Source organism: Patiria miniata, unplaced genomic scaffold (assembly GCF_015706575.1).
Source record: "Patiria miniata isolate m_02_andy unplaced genomic scaffold, ASM1570657v1 HiC_scaffold_1, whole genome shotgun sequence".
Lineage (NCBI taxonomy): Eukaryota > Metazoa > Echinodermata > Asteroidea > Valvatida > Asterinidae > Patiria > Patiria miniata.
This window is the reverse complement of record NW_024037047.1, coordinates 34,747,150-34,766,683: the sequence shown is the minus strand read 5'-3', so window position 1 is coordinate 34,766,683 and position 19,534 is coordinate 34,747,150. Positions and strand designations below refer to the sequence as shown.

The 19,534-nt window shown below is 39.0% G+C and overlaps 1 long non-coding RNA gene across 4 annotated transcripts; it reads left to right on the top strand.

The window, feature by feature from the left end:
• The first annotated feature begins 124 nt into the window (after nucleotides 1-124).
• Nucleotides 125-8,833, top strand: LOC119729156. Of its 4 annotated transcripts, none has more exons than XR_005271192.1 (5): nucleotides 5,446-5,522; nucleotides 5,749-5,876; nucleotides 6,027-6,966; nucleotides 7,163-7,297; nucleotides 7,455-8,833. It is a non-coding gene; the product is annotated as an uncharacterized LOC119729156 (long non-coding RNA). The 4 variants fall into 4 exon arrangements; XR_005271195.1 differs by having other exon boundaries at nucleotides 5,463-5,522; nucleotides 6,729-6,966; XR_005271196.1 differs by lacking the exons at nucleotides 5,446-5,522; nucleotides 5,749-5,876 and adding an exon at nucleotides 125-491 and having other exon boundaries at nucleotides 6,729-6,966.
• The last annotated feature ends 10,701 nt before the right edge of the window (nucleotides 8,834-19,534 follow it).

Genomic DNA, 19,534 nt, shown 5'->3' with positions numbered 1-19,534 from the left:
GTTTTCAACTCATGTTGATCAGTATAAAACTGTGCCACGTACCCTCTAAGTAAGTCTCGTGACCAAAATGAAATCGCCCATCGGGATTACGTCATTATCATTCTATCCGATTCTCATTTCTAACCCAGGCTTGTGCTGAATGCACATTATGCAAATAACGTGTTTAGAAGATTTCCACTCAGACTCCAGCCCTATTGTTACATTCATGCCTCGCTGATCACCATGGTACAGCGACCTAGCGTGCACGGGCTTTATCTTAAGCTGTTGTTTCGGTGCTGGGCTAAGCCTTCATTACTGTCGTTGTGCTCCTCACGCTCACTGCATGCAACTCATTACGCTGTTCAAAATTATCATTTTGGCTCTGTATGAAATTGTTTATTCTAATTGAACGTGCGCATTGTGTCCAATTTATATTGTATTAACAAAGACATCGTTACCATTTACTACAAGATCAACACCAAGAGGGGCAATGTCTTCAAGAGTAGAAAGAGGTACGTTACATGTCTCTGATTAATGTACATGTGTATAACGTGTGTAAGTTCTGGTAAAAGTAGAGTTTTGTCACCTGAAACAGAGAACTCCTTAAATTTCATTGGATGTTAAAAAAAGTTTACATAGAAGATAAATTACAGCAGAATTAAGGTTGAACGAAAATTATTATTTTATTCAATAATAATGCATTGCCAATAGGAATTTGACACGTGCAGTGACATTGTGTTCGCACGTGGGGAGAAAATACAATTTCGAAAGAATTCGTCAGACACGTGCAGTGACATTGCGTTCGCACGTGAAACAGTTGAAGGGTAGCATTCCAGTGGAAAGCTTTTTCTTCTTCAAATTGTTGTCCCTGAATAATTAGTAAACTCGCTAATTTACACCAGTATTTTCAATGATAAACCTGTGACAGTGTCTCCTTCATTGTCACATTGACTTGCAGGTCTTATGTAACTCCCTTTCTGGAGAAGGTTAGAAGACGCTTTCCACCTCAGTCTCAGAAACTAAAAAATAAATTGAAACAATATAAAACCTAGTCAACATTCTGGGCAAAACGTTAGTGCAAGTGATGCAAACAATTAATTAGGTTTTTTTGTATGTTAAGTTGGGAGGAGTGCAGACGCTGCAGGCGTGCATTATGCAGCATCCGCAAAGCAAAGCAGCTGCTGGATCTGTAGGAGTGTTAGGATAATGTTATAGGCATTTAGATTCGGCGAAATATTCTCATACGCGTTTAGAAACCTCCGCACCGCGTTCTATCGCTTTTCCGTTCGACAATAAGGCATATTCATACGTAATGTTCGGCAAACTCGTGGTTTGTTTTTTTTTGGCTTGACCGGAGACGATTTGGTACGAAGACCGTGAAGGGACATGGGAGTTATTTAGTTTTTTTTTTCATAATACTATTACGTATGTGTTATTGTCACGTACGTACGTAACTCACGCACGTACTTGAATATTATCACGTACGTAGGTAATATTATCACGTAGGGCCCACGTGATAATTATTACGTACGTAGGGCCCACGTGATAATTATTAAGTACGTATACACAACGTATACTCGTTTAAGGATACACGTATTATCACTTACATATGCAATACATGTACGTACGTAATATGTACTTATTTATCAGGTATGTACGCAATAATAATACTAATATTGCGTTAGTACGTAACATTATATTATCACGTACGTATGTGATAAATTAAATGTATCACGTACGTACGTTGTGATTGTCATATGTATAGTAGTAGGCCCTAAATAAGAACAATGTGTTCATCTCCTCTTGGTCTTCGTACCCACGTATCCGCATATCCGCATATCCGCGTACCTGCGTAATCGCGCGATTTCGTGTACCATACTTCGAAGTGATAAAATCTAGGGAACTGTTTTAGCAAAGTGCAATGAACAGTGTTAGGGAAAACGAAGCTAAAGAAAATTAGGAAGCAAGCATAGCCCGCTGCGAGCATGCGCACATGGAGCCTGCAGGCAGTGCGATGGGGAGTTAAGAGGTTTTCTAAAAAACAAAAATATATATATATATATAATGAGTAACACTGTCCCCCTAAACTATAAACTTGAAAGTACTGGTGTATTTTATTTTATTTTCGCTATTAAGAAACTTCACTCGCAAATTCTAAGTCGATTTTGTAATTGATTGAGAGTCATTTTGTGATGTTTTATCGATTAGCTGGAATGCTGCCCGCTATACGGACATTGGCTGGTACTTTGCCCAACTCAAAACAATAATTAAACAAAGTTAGTAAAACAACTACAGAAAGTGGCAATGCCTGGTGCGTTGTCCACCAACGACGATATAATTTCTTTATAATTGTATAATATGTTTAAGAGCAAACAAGATTCATAATATCTAGGCCATCGGCAATTGACAGTGACCATGCCTGGTGCAGTGTCACTTGTAAGGGACACCCTCTTCGGTGCATATTAGTAGCGCCGATTTCCAAGAGGCCCCTTCCTTCAGAAGAACTTGAACATTAAAACTTAAACCATTGAACAAAAACACGGAAGGACGTTACTACTTAAATAGCCATACATAGAAAACTGTTGGTTAATAATTAACACTTATTCCTCGATGAGCTCTCTGTTAAGGTGACATATACGCTCTTATAGTAACACAAAAAAGGTCAAAAAATCTGGGGATTAACAGCGTCTGTAAAAGCGCCGCATTGTCTATACTTCGCTAGTCTGCCGTGAGCAGTGAGGACACAGTTGACAGTTGACCATATTTTAATGATCGTAGTAAAATCAAAAGTCATAACTTTGGTTAATTATACTTTGCATAAATTTGTATAAAAGACATTTTTAATCTGTGAAGAGCTTTTTAGCTCGGTTCATTATTAAGCTTATCTGTGAGTAAAAAAATGCTTACAGAGAGAATGACTTTTGAGGGAAAAAACTCGAAAGTAGATTGTATTTTGTTGCATTGTACATGTTGCATGTTTGATTTTTTTCCCTTTGTGTGCATTACTCTCTGTGTGGTGTGATTTTTTTTAATGGTATCCGTCTGTTGTCTCTGACAATAGACAAAATTAAAAATTTTTAAATCAAATTAATCGTTGCGGCTACGAAAATGTCAAATCGTTAAGCAAAATCGAAGCAGAAGTTGAAAGGAATAATACTTAAAATCAGTGTTATTTTTTCTGAACTGCAATACGTCGGGCAAAAAATGTTACGGTTTTGAAGAGGCAAACCTCAAATTGACGAAAATACGAAATCAACTTAAAAATGTTAGGCAGTATTGGAATAAAAAATACCTACCCGGATATTTACTTGACTACGCGTATGACGAAAACGGAAAACAAAATACAAATCGGTCCAAAATAAATTGGAGCGAAAATCACATCGTAATCGAATTTTTTTTTCCGAAAAAAAAATCACTCCGCTTTCTACGTGTAGGCCTACACGCTAGGAAAATGATGAAAATAACGCGAGGAAAACATCACGGCGTTAGTGAGAGTAAAAATACCCGAAATCAGTATTATTTTTCTTGCCATAAAGTAAACAAAATGGGTTATCGAAATAACAAATCAAAATGACGAAAATAACGGCATAAAAATTAATCATCCGCAACGAGAGAAGTAAATACATGTACATGCAAATTGGTGCAATTGGTACATTGCCTCAAAAAGTCGGAAAGCGAATATTGGCAAACGGTGGGAAAATGACGGCAGCAAAAGAAAATGAAATTGACGAAATTACGAGAAAAAAATCACACCATAATGAACAAAATATCTGTTTAGAAAATGACTGAATTTCAGTTATATACAGCGGTATTTCAAAAACATCAAAATTGTTGGCATTGTCGAAAAGTGCCTTCAAAAAGACCTAATTGCCGCCCCCCACCAAAAAAGGTACATTGTGAAAGGGTACAACTTATTGGCAACCTGCCGTTATCGGTGTCGGCACATGTTCGTGTGCATTATGACAAAAAAGATCATGTCTGTTTTTAAAAGTAAATAGTGGAAACATGGGTAGAATCGTGTAGTTTCTAATTGGTAACAAGTGGCCTTATTACAGGTAGGCTTAGACATAATGCTTTGGAATGTTTCACTTCAGTAACAAATGGGCTAGGCCCAGTGTTTTCGTAACCCTGTTCACTAAGGAAAGAGTTGCAGCTTTCATCAAAGAAACTGATGACCTAAAAGTTGAGACTGCATAGATGAGCTAGGCTGCTTTGTCTGGACGAAAATCAACCCTCCAAGGCTCCAACAGCCTCATCACACAGAAACTCAGGAACCGGAAGCAGGGAGGAGGACCGACAGATGAACGGATGACCTGCTTGCTGGGCTACCCATTACTGATTCTTGAGGTTAGTTTACATGTTGGCCTCCTCTTCGCAGGATCAATCAAGTCACAGAACTCATCAAAATGGGCGATCTGACTCTGTTATAATGTTCTTCCACACACGAGTTCTGGTAGCGGGCTTTGCTTTGTGGGGTTAATTCAATGTTTTCTTTCCCCTTTCTAGCCCTGGCATGAATACAGCTTAATAATTCAAATGTTTTCTTTCGTATCATTTCAGAAAAATGAGGACCACTGACTGATGAGGGAATTGCTTTACTGAGATTGATGAGCCTGCCTCAAGACATCGTCAGGGCTCCAACAGCCTTATCACACAGAAACTCGAGGAACTGGAAGCAGGGAGGAGGACCAACAGATGAACGGATGACCTGCTTGCTGGGCTTCCCATTACCGACTATCAGGTTTGTGTACATGTAGCCTACTTAAACAGAAACAATCAAGAACTAAAATCAAAATGGGCAATCTGGCGCTCTTCTATGTTCGTCTACAAACAACGAGTTCTGGTAGCGGGGCTTTGCTTTCTGGGGTTATTCAATGTTGTCTTTCCCCTTTCTAGCCCTGGCACGATTACAGCTCAATAAATCAAATGTTTTCTTTCGTCATTTGAATCCTTTCAGAAAAATGAGGACCACTGACTGATGAGGGAATTGCTCTACTGGGATTGATGAGCCTGCCTCAAGACATCGTCAGGGCTCCAACAGCCTCATCAAACAGAAACATGAGGAACCGGAAGCAGGGAGGAGGACCGACAGATGAACGGATGACCTGCTTGCTGGGCTTCCCATTCCTGATTAATAGGTTAGTTTACATGTAGGCCTCCTCTTAACAGGAACAATCAAGTCACAGAACTAATTTAAATGGGCGATCTGACTCTGTTATTATGTTCGTCCACAAACGAGTTCTGGTAGCAGGGCTTCGCTTTGTGGGGTTAATTCAATGTTTTCTTTCCCCTTTCGAGCCCTGGCACGAATACAGCTCAATAATTCAAATGTTTCCTTTCGTTATTTGAATCCTTTCAGCAAAGTGAGGACCATTGACTGATGAGGGAATTGCTTTACTGATATGAGGATGAGCCTGCCTCAAGACATCGTCAGGGCTCCGACAGCCTCATCAAACAGAAACCCGAGGAACCGGAAGCAGGGAGGAGGACCGACAGATGAACGGATGACCTGCTTGCTGGGCTTCCTATTACTAATTCTTGAGGTTAGTTTTAAGCAACATGTACCTAAAGAATGAGCAGAAACAAGTAATCAAAATGGGTGATCTGGCGCTCTTCTATGTTCTTCTACAAAATAAAGAGTGCTGGTAGTGGGGCACTGCTTTGTGGTGTTAATTCGAACATTTCTGCCCCCCTCCTCTTGCTCTACCTTTAAGATATTTCTTAATAATAATTCGGATATTTTCTTTCGTCATTTGAATCTTTTTACAGACATGAGGACCACTGACTGGTGAGGGAATTGCCCTATGATGGATGAGCCTGCCTCGAGCTGCCATAAGCTGGGAGAACCGACGGTTGACTGACTCTGCCTGCTTGGTTGGCCATCACCGATTCTTGAGGTATGTTTACTTGAAATGAGACCATGCAAATGTAGGCCTACACTTAAATTTGTTATTCCTTTAATACTATGTCACCTCTTACGATGCTTGGTTTCCTCTTTAAATATTAATTCTAAATTTTGCTAGTTTACTATTTTTGTCATTTTTTAGAAGATGAGGACCGCCAAGCTTGGATGAGACTGGAAAATTACGAAGCTGCTCTATCTGGACAAGGGTGCCCTCATCAGACACTTTCCAATTTGCGGAATATTGGATCCAAAATCAGACTGCATATTATTTTGCATTATTATAAAACATAAAAACGACAAAAATACGAATTCTTACGCCAAAGTTACCGCTATAATTGGAAGAAATAATAGCTTAAATCACTGTTACTTGTTAACTTTCCTGAGATACCTATACCTGAAATATTTGACAACGAATATGACGAAAATTGAAGAAAAAAATCAAATGTGTGTAAAAACATTGCAGTGAAAATCATATCAAGAGCGGATTTTCTTCTCACCCTCACAGAAATGCTTCTCCGCTTCCAACAAGTGGCTGAGAAAATGATGAAATTTACGCCGAAAATAACTGAAATCAGTGTTGTTTTTACCTTTACTGCGACACCTACCAGAAATATTTGACTAAACGCGTGTGACGAGTTATATGCAGTTTCCAAAGCAACCTGCCATTATCAGCGTCGGCACATTATGACAAAGTAATCGTGTCTGTTTTAAAAAGGAAATAATGGAAACATGGGTAGAATCGTTTGGTTTCCATTGGGTCCTACCCATGACCTGGTTATAGGTAGGCTTAGACATAATTATTGGCTACATTTACAATGTTTCACTTTAGTAACAAATGGGCTAGGCCCAGTGTTTTCGTACCCCTGTCCACTTAGGAAAGAGTTGCAGCTTTCATCAAAGAAACTGATGATCTAAAAGTTGAGACCAACTGGATGAGCTAGGCTGCTTTGTCTGGACGAAAATCAACCCTCCAAGGCTCCACAGCCTCATCACACGGAAACTCGAGGAACCGGAAGCAGGAAGGAGGACCGACAGATGAACGGATGACACGCTTGCTGGGCTTCCCATTACTGATTCTTGAAGTTAGTTTACATGTAGGCTTCCTCTTAGTCACAGAACTCAAAATTGGTGATTGGCGCTTCTCTGTGTTCTTCCACAACGAGTGCTGGTATAGCGTTGTGTTGCTTTGTGGGGTAAAAATCGAAGTTTTCTTTCTCCTTGCACATATTTCTTAATACTATTTCAGATAATTTTGTTTCGTCATTTGAATCCTTGTAGAGAAATGAGGACCACTGACTGATGATGGAATTGTCTTACTGAGATGAAGATGAGCCTGCCTCAAGCCATCGTAAGCTGGGAGGACCGACGATGGACTGACACCGCCTGCTGGCCTGGCCATTACTGATTCTTGAGGTGAGTTTACTTTGAAAACGAAAAAAGACCAGGGTATGAGGATTATAATTCGTATTCCTCTGATTGTAGTTTGTCCCTCCTACAAAATCCACAGTGCTTGATTTCCTAATATATTTATATATATTTTAAATTTGCTTGCTTATTTTGTCATGTTTAGGACATGAGGACCACCAAGCTTGGACGAGACTGGACAATGACGAAGCTGCTCTACTGGACAAGGATGCCCTCATCGGAAACTTGAGTTAAAAAACTAGCTTGCACAATATGAAATGATAAATCAGACTGCATAATGCAACGTCATTAATGTTATACACTAAGGCAACAACAATAAAATAAAATGAAAAGTAATTTTGATTTCATTAAATTATTTACCGGATACTGCAACAGACAGTTAACAATGGACAATAATGGAAACTTGCTGAAAAATTATTGTAAGGGTAATAATTTGTCACTGGCTTTTTTAGCAGTGCCATGTCTGGGAGAAGGGATGTTCCTTTGATCTGTCCTGGGTCATCCAAAATTATTGCATCAATAAGTTAATAATTTCATACTCCTTACCTTTAATGCATTCAATTGGATCTTCTCGGTAAATTATAACCGAGGTCTCGCCTAAGGCTTTCTATCTGCTTTTTGTTCAGTTGACAATGGAGAATTTTGCTCTATAAATTTTATTTGATATTGAAAGTGCATTTTTAAGAAAACCAATTTAAGTCATAAGAGTTTTGAAAGATTTCAAAAAGGATTAATTTATTGTTTAAAAACTGAAGAAATGAAACAAACTTTATTTAATTTAACGATTTTAACAAGACTTCGGTTTAACTAAAACGTGACTTTCTTTCCATTGTATATTTATTAGCAACACAAGAACGTTAAATTTTTGGGAAAATTTAAAGAATAAACTGTTCTGGAACTTCTATCCATCAAAATGCATTGCAACAGGTACAAGTGACACTCAAATTACATTTGTGTTTGTCCTTTTGTGATTAATTTCATTGCACTTTTTTTACTCGTTTTATTTTTTACTTCGTATGCACAATTGTTTTTCTTGGTGGTTTTGCACGTCTTTTCACTTCCTCATTAATAATTAACAAACCTCACAAAAGGATAAACGCAATGTATATCGAGTGTTGAACTTGCCTCGCATCAAATATTTTTTTTCACATAATAGCTTAATTAGACAAAACATAGTCCTGAAATGTTTCAAAATAATCTAGGAATTTCTTTTGGAGGGGGGGAGGCATTCCCAAGTTTTATCTTCCCTTTTTAAAATCTTATTCACAAAATGGCGAAATACAAAAACCTGGCTTCACCGTGTACAGTCATGTAGTCGTTGCTTATGTAATAATCATCTATTATATTATAAAGTGATTATTAATTTCTCAAATTTATTGGCCTTCTGCCCAACTTTTTTCCTCATTTGGAATCTTTTGTATTTGTTTGTATGAATTGGTTTAAATATTTGTATGTCAATAAGACTAAGGAATTTAACAAAATAAATAAAACTTGAAAGATGTGAGACATAGTCTTGATATCCTTGGAAGGTTGTCAGTATTTTGCCTATTTTTGTTTTAGTTGTTGGCGGGGGAAGGTCAAGTAACAAAACCCAGCTGAAATGACGTTTTATTATTTATTGGTGATGGGGGCGGGGTGCGCACATAAAGGCACGTCAGAGAATATAAAATAATTAGGTGTTTTTGTAAGGGAAATCTTTACTCTTAAACGGAAATAAAAAAAATCTCCTAGTCTTCTAGGTTCTACCTTTTAAAGGGAATGTACATCATTGGCGTGAGCTGTAATTTTCAGAAATGAACTATTTGAGGGGTTAGTATAATATATCAAATATTGTTACACAGACATGTTTGAAGTTTTGTGTTCGAAAATGCTGGAAAAACCAAGAAAAACAAAAATGTTTAAGTAGTCTGGTTCCTTGACTCCACTAAAGATAAAATGGATCAGTGTATAGATGCCGGAAATTGTAAGGTAAGGGAACCAGTCTAGCTGGCCTGCACCCGTTCATGAACATGTAACCAATAGCAAACAAAATTTGGACTGAAAAAGAGTAAAGTCGGAGCAGTAGTTGAAAAATAGTTAGGTTTTTCCAACGGTAGACAGCCGACCACCGTTGGAAATGTATACAAAAATGCCATTTTCTTGAAAATGACTTCACACCAGGTGCCATAATTTTACAGGATGCTTTAGACTGTCATTTACCGACATCCTAGTAAGGTATTTCGTAAAAACTTGGTAGTTTTATTATTCGATGTTTGCAAATGTTGTATATTCCCTTTAAGATTGTCCATCAAAAGACCCGAATTTGCATACGCCGGCCAAATCACAATTTGCATGCCCCCATGGGCTTTTAAAAAGAACTTTTGCAAATGGGAAAGACACTTTGGAAACATCCAATCAGTCTGGATATGCTTCATGAATGTCTAAATGAACGAGCAAATTTTTTAACAGTATTTAATTACTATTATTTTTCGATGTGGTGGTGGTGGTGGTGGTGGTGGGGGGGGGGGGGGGGGGGGGGGGGGGGGGGGGTGGCTGGGGGTGGCTGGGGGGGGGAGCGCTAGACAGAAGATATATCAGAAGTGGCGCAATATTAAAAACCGACAGCGGGCGCAATAATTTTGATTAGGGTTTCAAAAATTTCTACGCGAGTCGTTAATTTGCATAAAAAGTGCCCCACAATTTTTTGTACAAAAACGAGACCGTCTAGTTTAAAAATCGGTGGAATCGTGCTAGTATAGCCGAGGATCATCTCCCTAGCTTTTGGGCTATTATCTAAAAGCAGATTTGATAAAAATTAGGGTCCACAAATGGGTCCTATTTGCACAAGAAAATGTAGGGATGCCATTGGTAACTTTGGCAGTATGCAGGCTCAGCATTACCGGCAGGCTTCAACCCCATTACGGACACACTCTCGCAAAATGTGGTTCGGCAGCTTTCTATACAAAAACCTCGTTGGCTCGGGGTTTGGTGCGTAAACCTTATCAGTCAGCCGATCACGCTAAATTGACTTCGGCCAAACCGCAAGTCCCTTCATAAGGAATGAGTTAACCGGACCATTTTTTCCAAGAGTGTGTCTCTAAGGCCAAAAAAAAAAAATAAGTCGGTCTCTGGTCAGCGCGCGCGTCAATTTTAATCATGCGCGTCAATCTTTTTTTCCCCAAAAATGTTCTGCGGTAGCTCCAACAGCGCCCTCTATTGCCGTACCTCCTCAGTTTTTTTTTACCAAAGAGCACCAAGGAATGGGAAATTGCTTCAAGGCAAATGATCGAGAGCACCAAGGCAAATAATGGTGGACAAATGTTGGCCTCTATGGAAGACATGATCTCATTTTTGAAGCGAATTTTAATGTTGGCCTCCATGGAAGACATGATCTCAGTTTTGAAGCGAATTTTATGGTGCTGCACGTGTGACTACTCAAAAAATAGAATTAATATCGATAGACTACAATATGAAGTTCTTCAGAGCCGTCCTTGGAGTTTATACAAAATAATTATGCTTATCCAAAAATAAACGTTTTTATGTTTTTTTTTCTTTGCATGGGCATAATAAAATTCTGCTCTGAGCTAACGAAAGGTTTGTGGCTACACTGTAGGCAATGTTAATATGCTTCATAAAGATATTGAAGGGAAAAAAACCAATAAAATACGGAAAAAAATTGAAGTAGAATATTATTACTGAACGCTTCGTCTGATTTAGTAATATAACTAGCCTTCTAAAGTGATTCTCATTTTGAATGAGAATTATGAATTATGATTGAATCAAATCAGTCGCTTTTTGAACGTAAATCAATTTGAAATGCTAGTGCCCCCCCCGAGGTCCGACCCACTCAAAAACTACTGTCGCAGCAAGCGTGGCCGCGTCTATTTTGAAGGTTTATATAGGGTGCAGCCTAGTAATTAAATTCCCATAGACACCAATGATAAATGCCCATACTTACACACATTTAAAAAAAAAAAAAACATTTTCATAACTTCCACAGGTGTTCAGCCTGCACAGAAAAAGAAAGATGTTGAACATGCCGTCTTTCATTTTCTTTTTCAATTTTTGGTGGGTTGACCAATGACTTTTAGGATTTTTTTTAACCAAAGAAGAACACCCCTAAAATGAATGATATTTCCCAAACTCCTAAAGCAGCCATGAAAAGAATACCTTTATAAACATTGCGGAATAATGCTACTTTCGGACCCAATGCATTCCAAATGTTCAGAATTGGATGCCCCAAATCTAGGCCAGAGGTGCAGAGCCATATGTCTTCCATCCCCCAATTCCATGGCTCTCAGAACTCTCTAATGTAGACTATTTTGAATGTATATCACATATTCATTAGCTCGGCGAACGAATTTTTGGCCTTTTGACTAATAGTTGCATCATTTAATGAACCTGAAAGTTTGCTGTTTTCCCCTGGTAGGGTTATCAGAGACATCAGACAAATATTAGGTAAAAAAAAAAACAGTTTGCAGGAGTCTTATTCGTTTTCATGTCTTTTATTGTGTTAGTTTGACAACAAAATAAAAGCTTCTTTCTTTAGGTTTATTGTATTTGTTTTGAAAAATAGGGAATTCACTCACGTATAGAAGCTTTCTTTAAAAACAAAACAAAAACAAAAAAAAACATGGCGAATCTACAGGAGGAGTGTGTCGTTATCATTCGTTAACCTTTATTTAATTTACTGATTTATTTGTGAATATACAGAAATGCACTCCAAGGGTGGTACATGATTCAAACATTATCAATGCTAACACAGATATAATTGTTGGAGTTACCAGAACACGTGAAGGCTTAAAGCACACAAGGTGATAAAATGAAAGGAATAAAGTTTGCCTTCCTGACATCCAGAACGTTAAGGTTCTATCTTTGCTAATATGAAAAACTTTTTATATCGCCATGATAATCTGTCATTTTGGACACCTGCCCAATTTCATGGCCCTGCTTACCGTTACCGAAAAATCCCTGCTTACTATAGCAGAAAATTCCGTGCTTACGGTAAGCGTATTTCACGCGTTAGAAGGATTTTGTTTCTTCTGCGCATGCGTATATCCCGTAACTAAGGAGTCTGCGCTTACGGTTTAGCACATAATTTTTCTGCTAGCGCGGTTAGCACAAAATTTGTGGCCGTAAGCGCAGCGCCAAGAAATTGGGCCCTGATAAATCTAAGCAGCACAAATTCCTATATACGTATAATTTCCATGTTTAAAGGGCCCATGAAATGTGGTTTATTAATGCAATTCTTGAAAATTCATCTTTATGTCCCAATAACCTTATTTTCAATTTTTGTTCTGCCGTTTTTCAAGGGTATTTTGGTGCCTTTTTATGCCAATGCCAATTTCCATATTCATAAGCAAAAGCTTGATGTCATACTTTGCAATTGGTTTGTGCACAGAAAGTTGCCAGAATGTTCGATATTTCGCTGCTTCGTAAACTTTCTTTTCTTTGGTGATTCGTTGTTGTGTCAGTTCATAGCAGTAAGCCAATGAGCAAACTTTTCTCAGCAATGTTTTCAATGAGCAAATGTTTGGGTTCACAATTTCAATAGAAAACATAAAATATCCACAGTGTCTTACTGAAATGACATCACAGCAACTGCGCCCTCCGTTGTCCGGAAAAGCATGAACTAATTGAAATGTTTAAAGAAGTGCACTTTTCAGTAAAATTAATCAAAAACAGAATTCAATTAGTTTTCATCCACTTAAGAGGATTAGAAAGTAGCACAAAATAAGTTCCTAAAATCTTTTCACTTCATGGACCCTTTAATGTAACAAATTAAAGAGACGCGATACAGCGTCCGTTATAGAACGTTTCCGTTAATGTTAAACCTCGTCCGGTCTGCATGTTTGAAAAGCACCATTATAAAACCCGAATTACCTCCTTCTAACTGCAAATAACGCATGATACCATATTCGAGCCCCCCCCCCTCTAAAAAAGGGCATTTTAATTTGCACTATTTACTTACAAATTGGACATCGAACCACTAAAGAATGCAATCGCGTTTAATTATGATATAGTTAAATATCAATTTATTGGCGGTTATTGTATTGATATATGAAAATTGAGTTCAGTTTGTAAACGTGTTTTGGTGGAAAGAAATTGATAAACTAGTTTTACTCTATAATAAAAGCGTCATCTGAGGCCCGACCGGACTGTTATTCGTGGTTTCGGCTTACAGTTCATTTAAATGTAGTGGCGGCCAATAGGCTTAATGGCCGATCAATTATAATAATTCCCGTGAATGTAGGCTTCCATTCGGAAGACACGTTATCAACAAAATATAGTAAAGAGACAAAGTAGAGAAAGATTTCCACACCTGGACATCACTTGTCACAAACCCTATGAGACTGGTCTGAACATTTCTAAGTGTTTTCTCAGTACATGCTTCAATATTTTCCATGCTAAACTTGACTTTTTAGAACATATTATCACTTTCTGATGGCTGATTAGATGGGTCACTGCAGGGAAAAGTAAGTGATGGCCAGGTATGGGAATCTTTCCCAAGGTAGGTTTTTGTCTCCCCAATGTTTCAACTCCTATTTGTGGGCAAAGCGTCATCGATTTCTCTTGATGGGAAACCCAAATTTACAAAGAAAATGTAGGATAAGGTTAGGTTTAGGGTTACTTGTCATTAAAGTTCAATTGTTTGTGAGTGCAAACGTTTATTAGTCCTCATAAGGTACCATCTCCCTTCATTTAAATCACATCGATTATTAAAGAGACCAAAAAAAAAAAAAAAACACTCATCTTAACGACTGTTTGATGTGCATCTAGAGAAATGCAGCACATGTCTTGATCGTGTGGTTTTGTGCCAACATTGGAGATGATAATAACATAATCAGTCGTTGCAAAAATATTACGATTTCTTTACTGGCCATAACACACGCCGTGTTTATACGTAGTTTCTGGCGCCATGTGACCCCTTTGCAAAGCCCAGCAGAAGTTGCAGAGAGACCTGTATATGACTTGATTTTCACTGCACACCGGTTCATATGCAACCTTGCACTCCGCCAATGGAAGTGGATTCCTGAATTTCCGACAATTAGAGTTCTATCAAGGAAAATTAAACAATAAGTAACGTAAACGTTATGAAATATTCGATATTTGAATACGTCGTCACCGTTTTGACGTACAGTTGCAAAACTGAGTTTTGTGAAAATCGCGTTTGAAGTTGGTCGATTTTTCAAATCGTATTTCGTGTATAATTCTCCCCAAAATCGGAAACTATATAACTGAGTCGATAGCCCAGTTGCTAAATAGCCACAATCAATTTCCTTTGTCCATAAAATCATGTTTAATTAGTAAGACATTATTTATTAAAGTTATTCGTCACTTCGTCAAAACGGAAAATCTACTTCGTCACACAGTGCGCGCGAATATAAAAATTTATACATTTTCGTAAGCAAATTCGTCACTTCGTCAAAACGCAAATCATGGAAGCCACATCAATCTAAATATAGCACACGTGTAAATCAATGAGACTATTAAAGTGACGAATAGATATTCGTCACTTCGTCAAAACAAACAACTTAGTGTTTTGCACTTTCATCATACTTTGTGTAATTAGCGCAATTAACAAACGATTTAAGTTATGTCTCAAAATTTGGTGATGATGTAGAGGATGTTATAAAATGTTAGAATATTCAAAAATCTCAAATTCCTACAATTTCGGTTTGGAGGGATTCGTCGCTTCGTCAAAACGGTGACGACGTTTCTACAGCATTTATAGCTCGGTTTCCCACTTAAAATAAATGTGGGGACTCGTATAGATTTAAAAAAAAAAAACACCCAAAAACAACCATACATTCGCTGTAAGAACGTTAGTGAATGTCCGATAGGCAGTTCCAAATATAAAGCCCATTCATTCGCTGTATACATCTCTAATATTGAAAAAAAAAACACATACACACACCGACACATTCGCTGTACAATCGTTTGTGAATTTCTAATATCTAATACCAAAAATAAAAAGCCTACGAAGCTGACTGTCTAATATCCAATGTGGAACTTATACTTTACAAGATTAGCCTGTGCGTAACCAGTTTTTGGTGAAAACTTATATATCTATATACAGGGTGTATAAAAAAAAAATGGGCTGAATACGTAAAATTCGTCACCGTTTTCACGAAGAGCCACATATGTCAAAAATTTCCATTTTTTTTCGATTTTGATTTTTTTCAATATTTTGCTTTAAAACAATGTACTTAACCATTTTGACATGTTTTTGTAAGCAAAACATCATTAATTTCCAAGTTACATTAATGTTGCAAGGGGCCAAAATCTCGATAAATGAATTTTGTGTTTTCACGAAGAGCCACATACATTTGACCTTTTGAACGCGTACAAAACCCATTGCACGGAGATTACGTAAGAGTAGGTCAAATGAGATTTGCGTTTTCACGAAGAGCCACATAATCTTTGTTACATTTTCAGCTGCGCGCGCGAACTCACGCGCGCCTATTGAAATACACATTGAACAGAAAGGGCCAATAGACCGCTTGCAGATGCGTTCGATAATCGACGCGCGAAGGCGCGCGACGCCATGTTGTGGGACAGGCGTATATCTATCCATGCACATTTTGTCCCATAACATGGCGTCGTGCACCTTCGCGCGTCAATTATCGATCGCGTCTGCAAGCGGTCTATATCCGGTTCGTTAGTAAAAACGTCATACACGCGCGCACACCACTGATTACTAGCGCCCATTGGCTGCAAACGCTCGAGCTGCGTTAACTTCCGGTTCCAAGGGCGTTTTCGAATCCCAGTTCTTGACAACACTCGGGTTAACCCGACACGAGAACAGCAGTCTCGAACGTGACGAACAGACCCGAGAGGGCGTTCGCGGATCGATTTTTTCACTCCCCGGTTGATGGAGGGTTCGGCGAGGTGCAGCTTGAACAAAATGGCGGACTGTGCAGATTTGCTGTTGTTTTGTGGGTTTTTTTTGGGGGGGGGGGGGCTAATACCCTAATGATTGGAATAAGAATACCATTATAGTGCAGGTCTGCAATTTCATCCCCTCATGTCCGGTTTTGCAACAGTCGTCCTCGTTCATTTGGAATAGGCCTAAGGCTGCATCCGAATCAACTGCCTAGAGCTAGGTCTAGGTCTGTGCCCATTGAAAATACGCGGAGACGCGCTGACAATAGACGTAGCCGTAGCTCTGGAAGCCCGTTTCGGACACGGCCTTAGTACAAATTCAGACGATTGTCGGCCATTTTGCATTGCCGCGATGCGACACGCACCCGCGCGTTCGTAACAACCAGCTCGAGAACACGTTCTCGTGTTACACGCGTGTTGTCAAGAACAGGGATTCGAAAACGCCCCAATCGTGCAGAAAGTGCTGGAGGTGACGTCACACTAACGTACCGGATGTCGGAAACCTGAATTTGCGTTTTCACAAAGAGCCACATATCTTTACTAATTAATTTTCACTAATTAACTGCTGAATTAAGTCTTATTACTGGATTCATGTAAAAATTCAGCTCATATAGAATAGTGTGATGGTTTCCTTGCTTCACAAAGTTGTTGCAAAGTGGTACTTTTTGCAGTTTTAAAATTTGAGAAACTTCTTTTGCGATTATCTCGAAAACACTTTTTCTTCAAAATCGACATATGTGGCTCTTCGTGAAAACGGTGACAAATTATGAATTTGAGAAATATCAAAACTGCTCCCCAAGAATGGGTAGTTCATTGGCCTTTCGTTGATACCTTAGTTGCATCTCTTTATTCTTGGATAACCGAGCACCATTGATTTCAAAACAAACGCCAAAAACCCCTCTTTTTTCCACGTTTGTTGAAAATGTGTTGACATAAGCTGTCCAAAGAATGCGCTGTTGCTGTTGCATATACATTAAAAGGACTTTGTTGGAGATGTTGTTTCTCAACATGGTTCATCTTGTTGTCCATAATGAATCATTCCAAACATTTTTTTTCCGTCACAAACTAGCAATTCAATTTCAAAAATCTTTCAAACGTCGCTTGCAACGGGCATAGCCAAAACCATGCCAAGTTGGGCCGACGCCCAGGTTATGTTTTGGGTTAATTTTTTTGCATACGGTAGTTATTGTTTCAATGAGTAAACAAACAAATCTTTGAAATGAGTGATTAAATCATCAAACATTATATTCCATTGTATGCTCAAACAATTTCAGCATGTTTCACTCCTACATTCAATACATGATCCACAGCGACTGCGCATTTCTTTTGACAGCTGAATACGCCACTGTATCAGACAAACTAAGAACAAGTAGATGTGTGGCCTTGTGATGACGAACAGATGTCTTGAATGATCAATCATTCATGCACAACATTATTATGTACCATTTTATGCAAAAACATCTGAGCGTAATACCCCCGTCACACCGGAGGCGCGGTGCCACTACGGTTTCTGGTCAAAACCGCCATCTCCGTAGTGACACCAGCAGTAGTTTTTCATAGTTTTCCCCTACCCGTCAATACCCCCGTCACACCGGAGGTGCAGTGCCACTGCGGTGCTTGTACGGCATAAACCGCAGTGGCACCGCCATGATCGCCGTGGTTCCGCAGTGGTTCCGTCATTGATCGCCGTAGCACCGCGGAAAAGTGTCAAAACCGCGGACCTTCGCGATTGCACGGCGGTTGTACTGCGGAGGCACGGCGGTGATAGAGGTCCTACTGCGGTCCTTGTACGGTGCCACGGCGGTCATGGCGGTGCCGCGGCGATCCCACTGCGGATTGGCCTAACCCGCGGTGGCACTGCGGAAGTTTTGAACATGTTCAAAGTTTACGCCGTGCCACCGCGAAGGTCCGCGGTTTTGACAGTTTTCCGCGGTGCTACGGCGATCAATGACGGAACCACTGCGGAACCATGGCGGTGCCACTGCGGTTTATGCCGTACAAGCACCGCAGTGGCACCGCACCTCCGGTGTGACGGGAGTATAAGGAAATGAAATGCAATCATCTAATTGATGACCTTATTAAGGAAGGCTACAATACCCAGCTTTATTGTATTGAAGTAGGTAGTCGTGGGTTGATCTCACCAGACAATGAAAAGCGGTGACAGTCTGTTTTTCAGGCCAGTAAAAGGCAAAGTCAAAACTTAAAGGAACAGCTTAGCCGGATTTCCCTCCTTTCCAGATATACTATCTGGAATGCACGATACAACGGTGTCTGGGAAAATTGCCCTTATTTGTAATCCTTTTTAAGGTACTCTATTCTCGAAACCATTTTTATTCAAAGTCAAAACAATTCTTACTGCATTTTACCATTTTAGGATTTTCCTTACTGACCTGTCGACATTTTGCTCACGAAAATTTTATGAATTGTACCTTTTATCCAAAATTTATCTGTGACATTTTACCGAACTTATGATTTTTTTAGTAATTTTTGTTTAGTACATGTATGGTTTATATTTGTCTTTCTCGTTGTGTGTGTACCCTGCATGTGTTTTAGACTCTAAAACCGTGTCCTGGGTTTTGTGTACATTTTTGATGAAATAAAAAATGATTTACTAACATACTCCTTTTAGCGCACTGTCCACAGCAAATGTCAATGGTGCTTGCTCATCCGTGACTAAAGAGATGCAAATAAGGTTGCAATGAAAAGGTAATGAACTACCCTTTAAGATGGAGCCATTTTAACATTCCTCAAGTTTATAACTTTTAGATATTAGCTCATTTGTTTTGTATACACCATGCATAGGCCAACTTGAAAGCAACGGGCCGGATGACATGACTAGCCTGCACCTCCTGGATCGTCGTCATCGTCGTACGATTGTCGCTTTTATCTTTGTGATCTTCGTATCGTGGTTATACTCAAAATCATCGTCGTAATGTATCACGTACGTTTCACTCCCTTGTAATATGCGATATTTATAATTTATCTACAGGGTCACCCCTTCCCCCCAAATACAACCCTAAAAGATGAAAATGCTGAAAAAGTCATGTAAACAGCACATTCGGTTTCTGAGAAAAGACAACTCATTTTCGGTCCATTACCAAGGTAAAGGGATTGACAGTGTAACTATTTGTGCATGAAACGCATGTAGCGCATTGTGTCCTAATCCTTGCATACAACACGACAAATAAAGAAGAGTACAAAGGAATTTGATGGAAATACCTAATTTTTTTTCCACCTGAAAGGGTAACTTATCCATTTAGTCCCATTTGAAACCTTTTCAGCATTATAAATATGTCAAAATATTAAAGAAACTGTACAAATAAAAGACAATTGCACAGTGGGCTCACGGTAACATGTTTC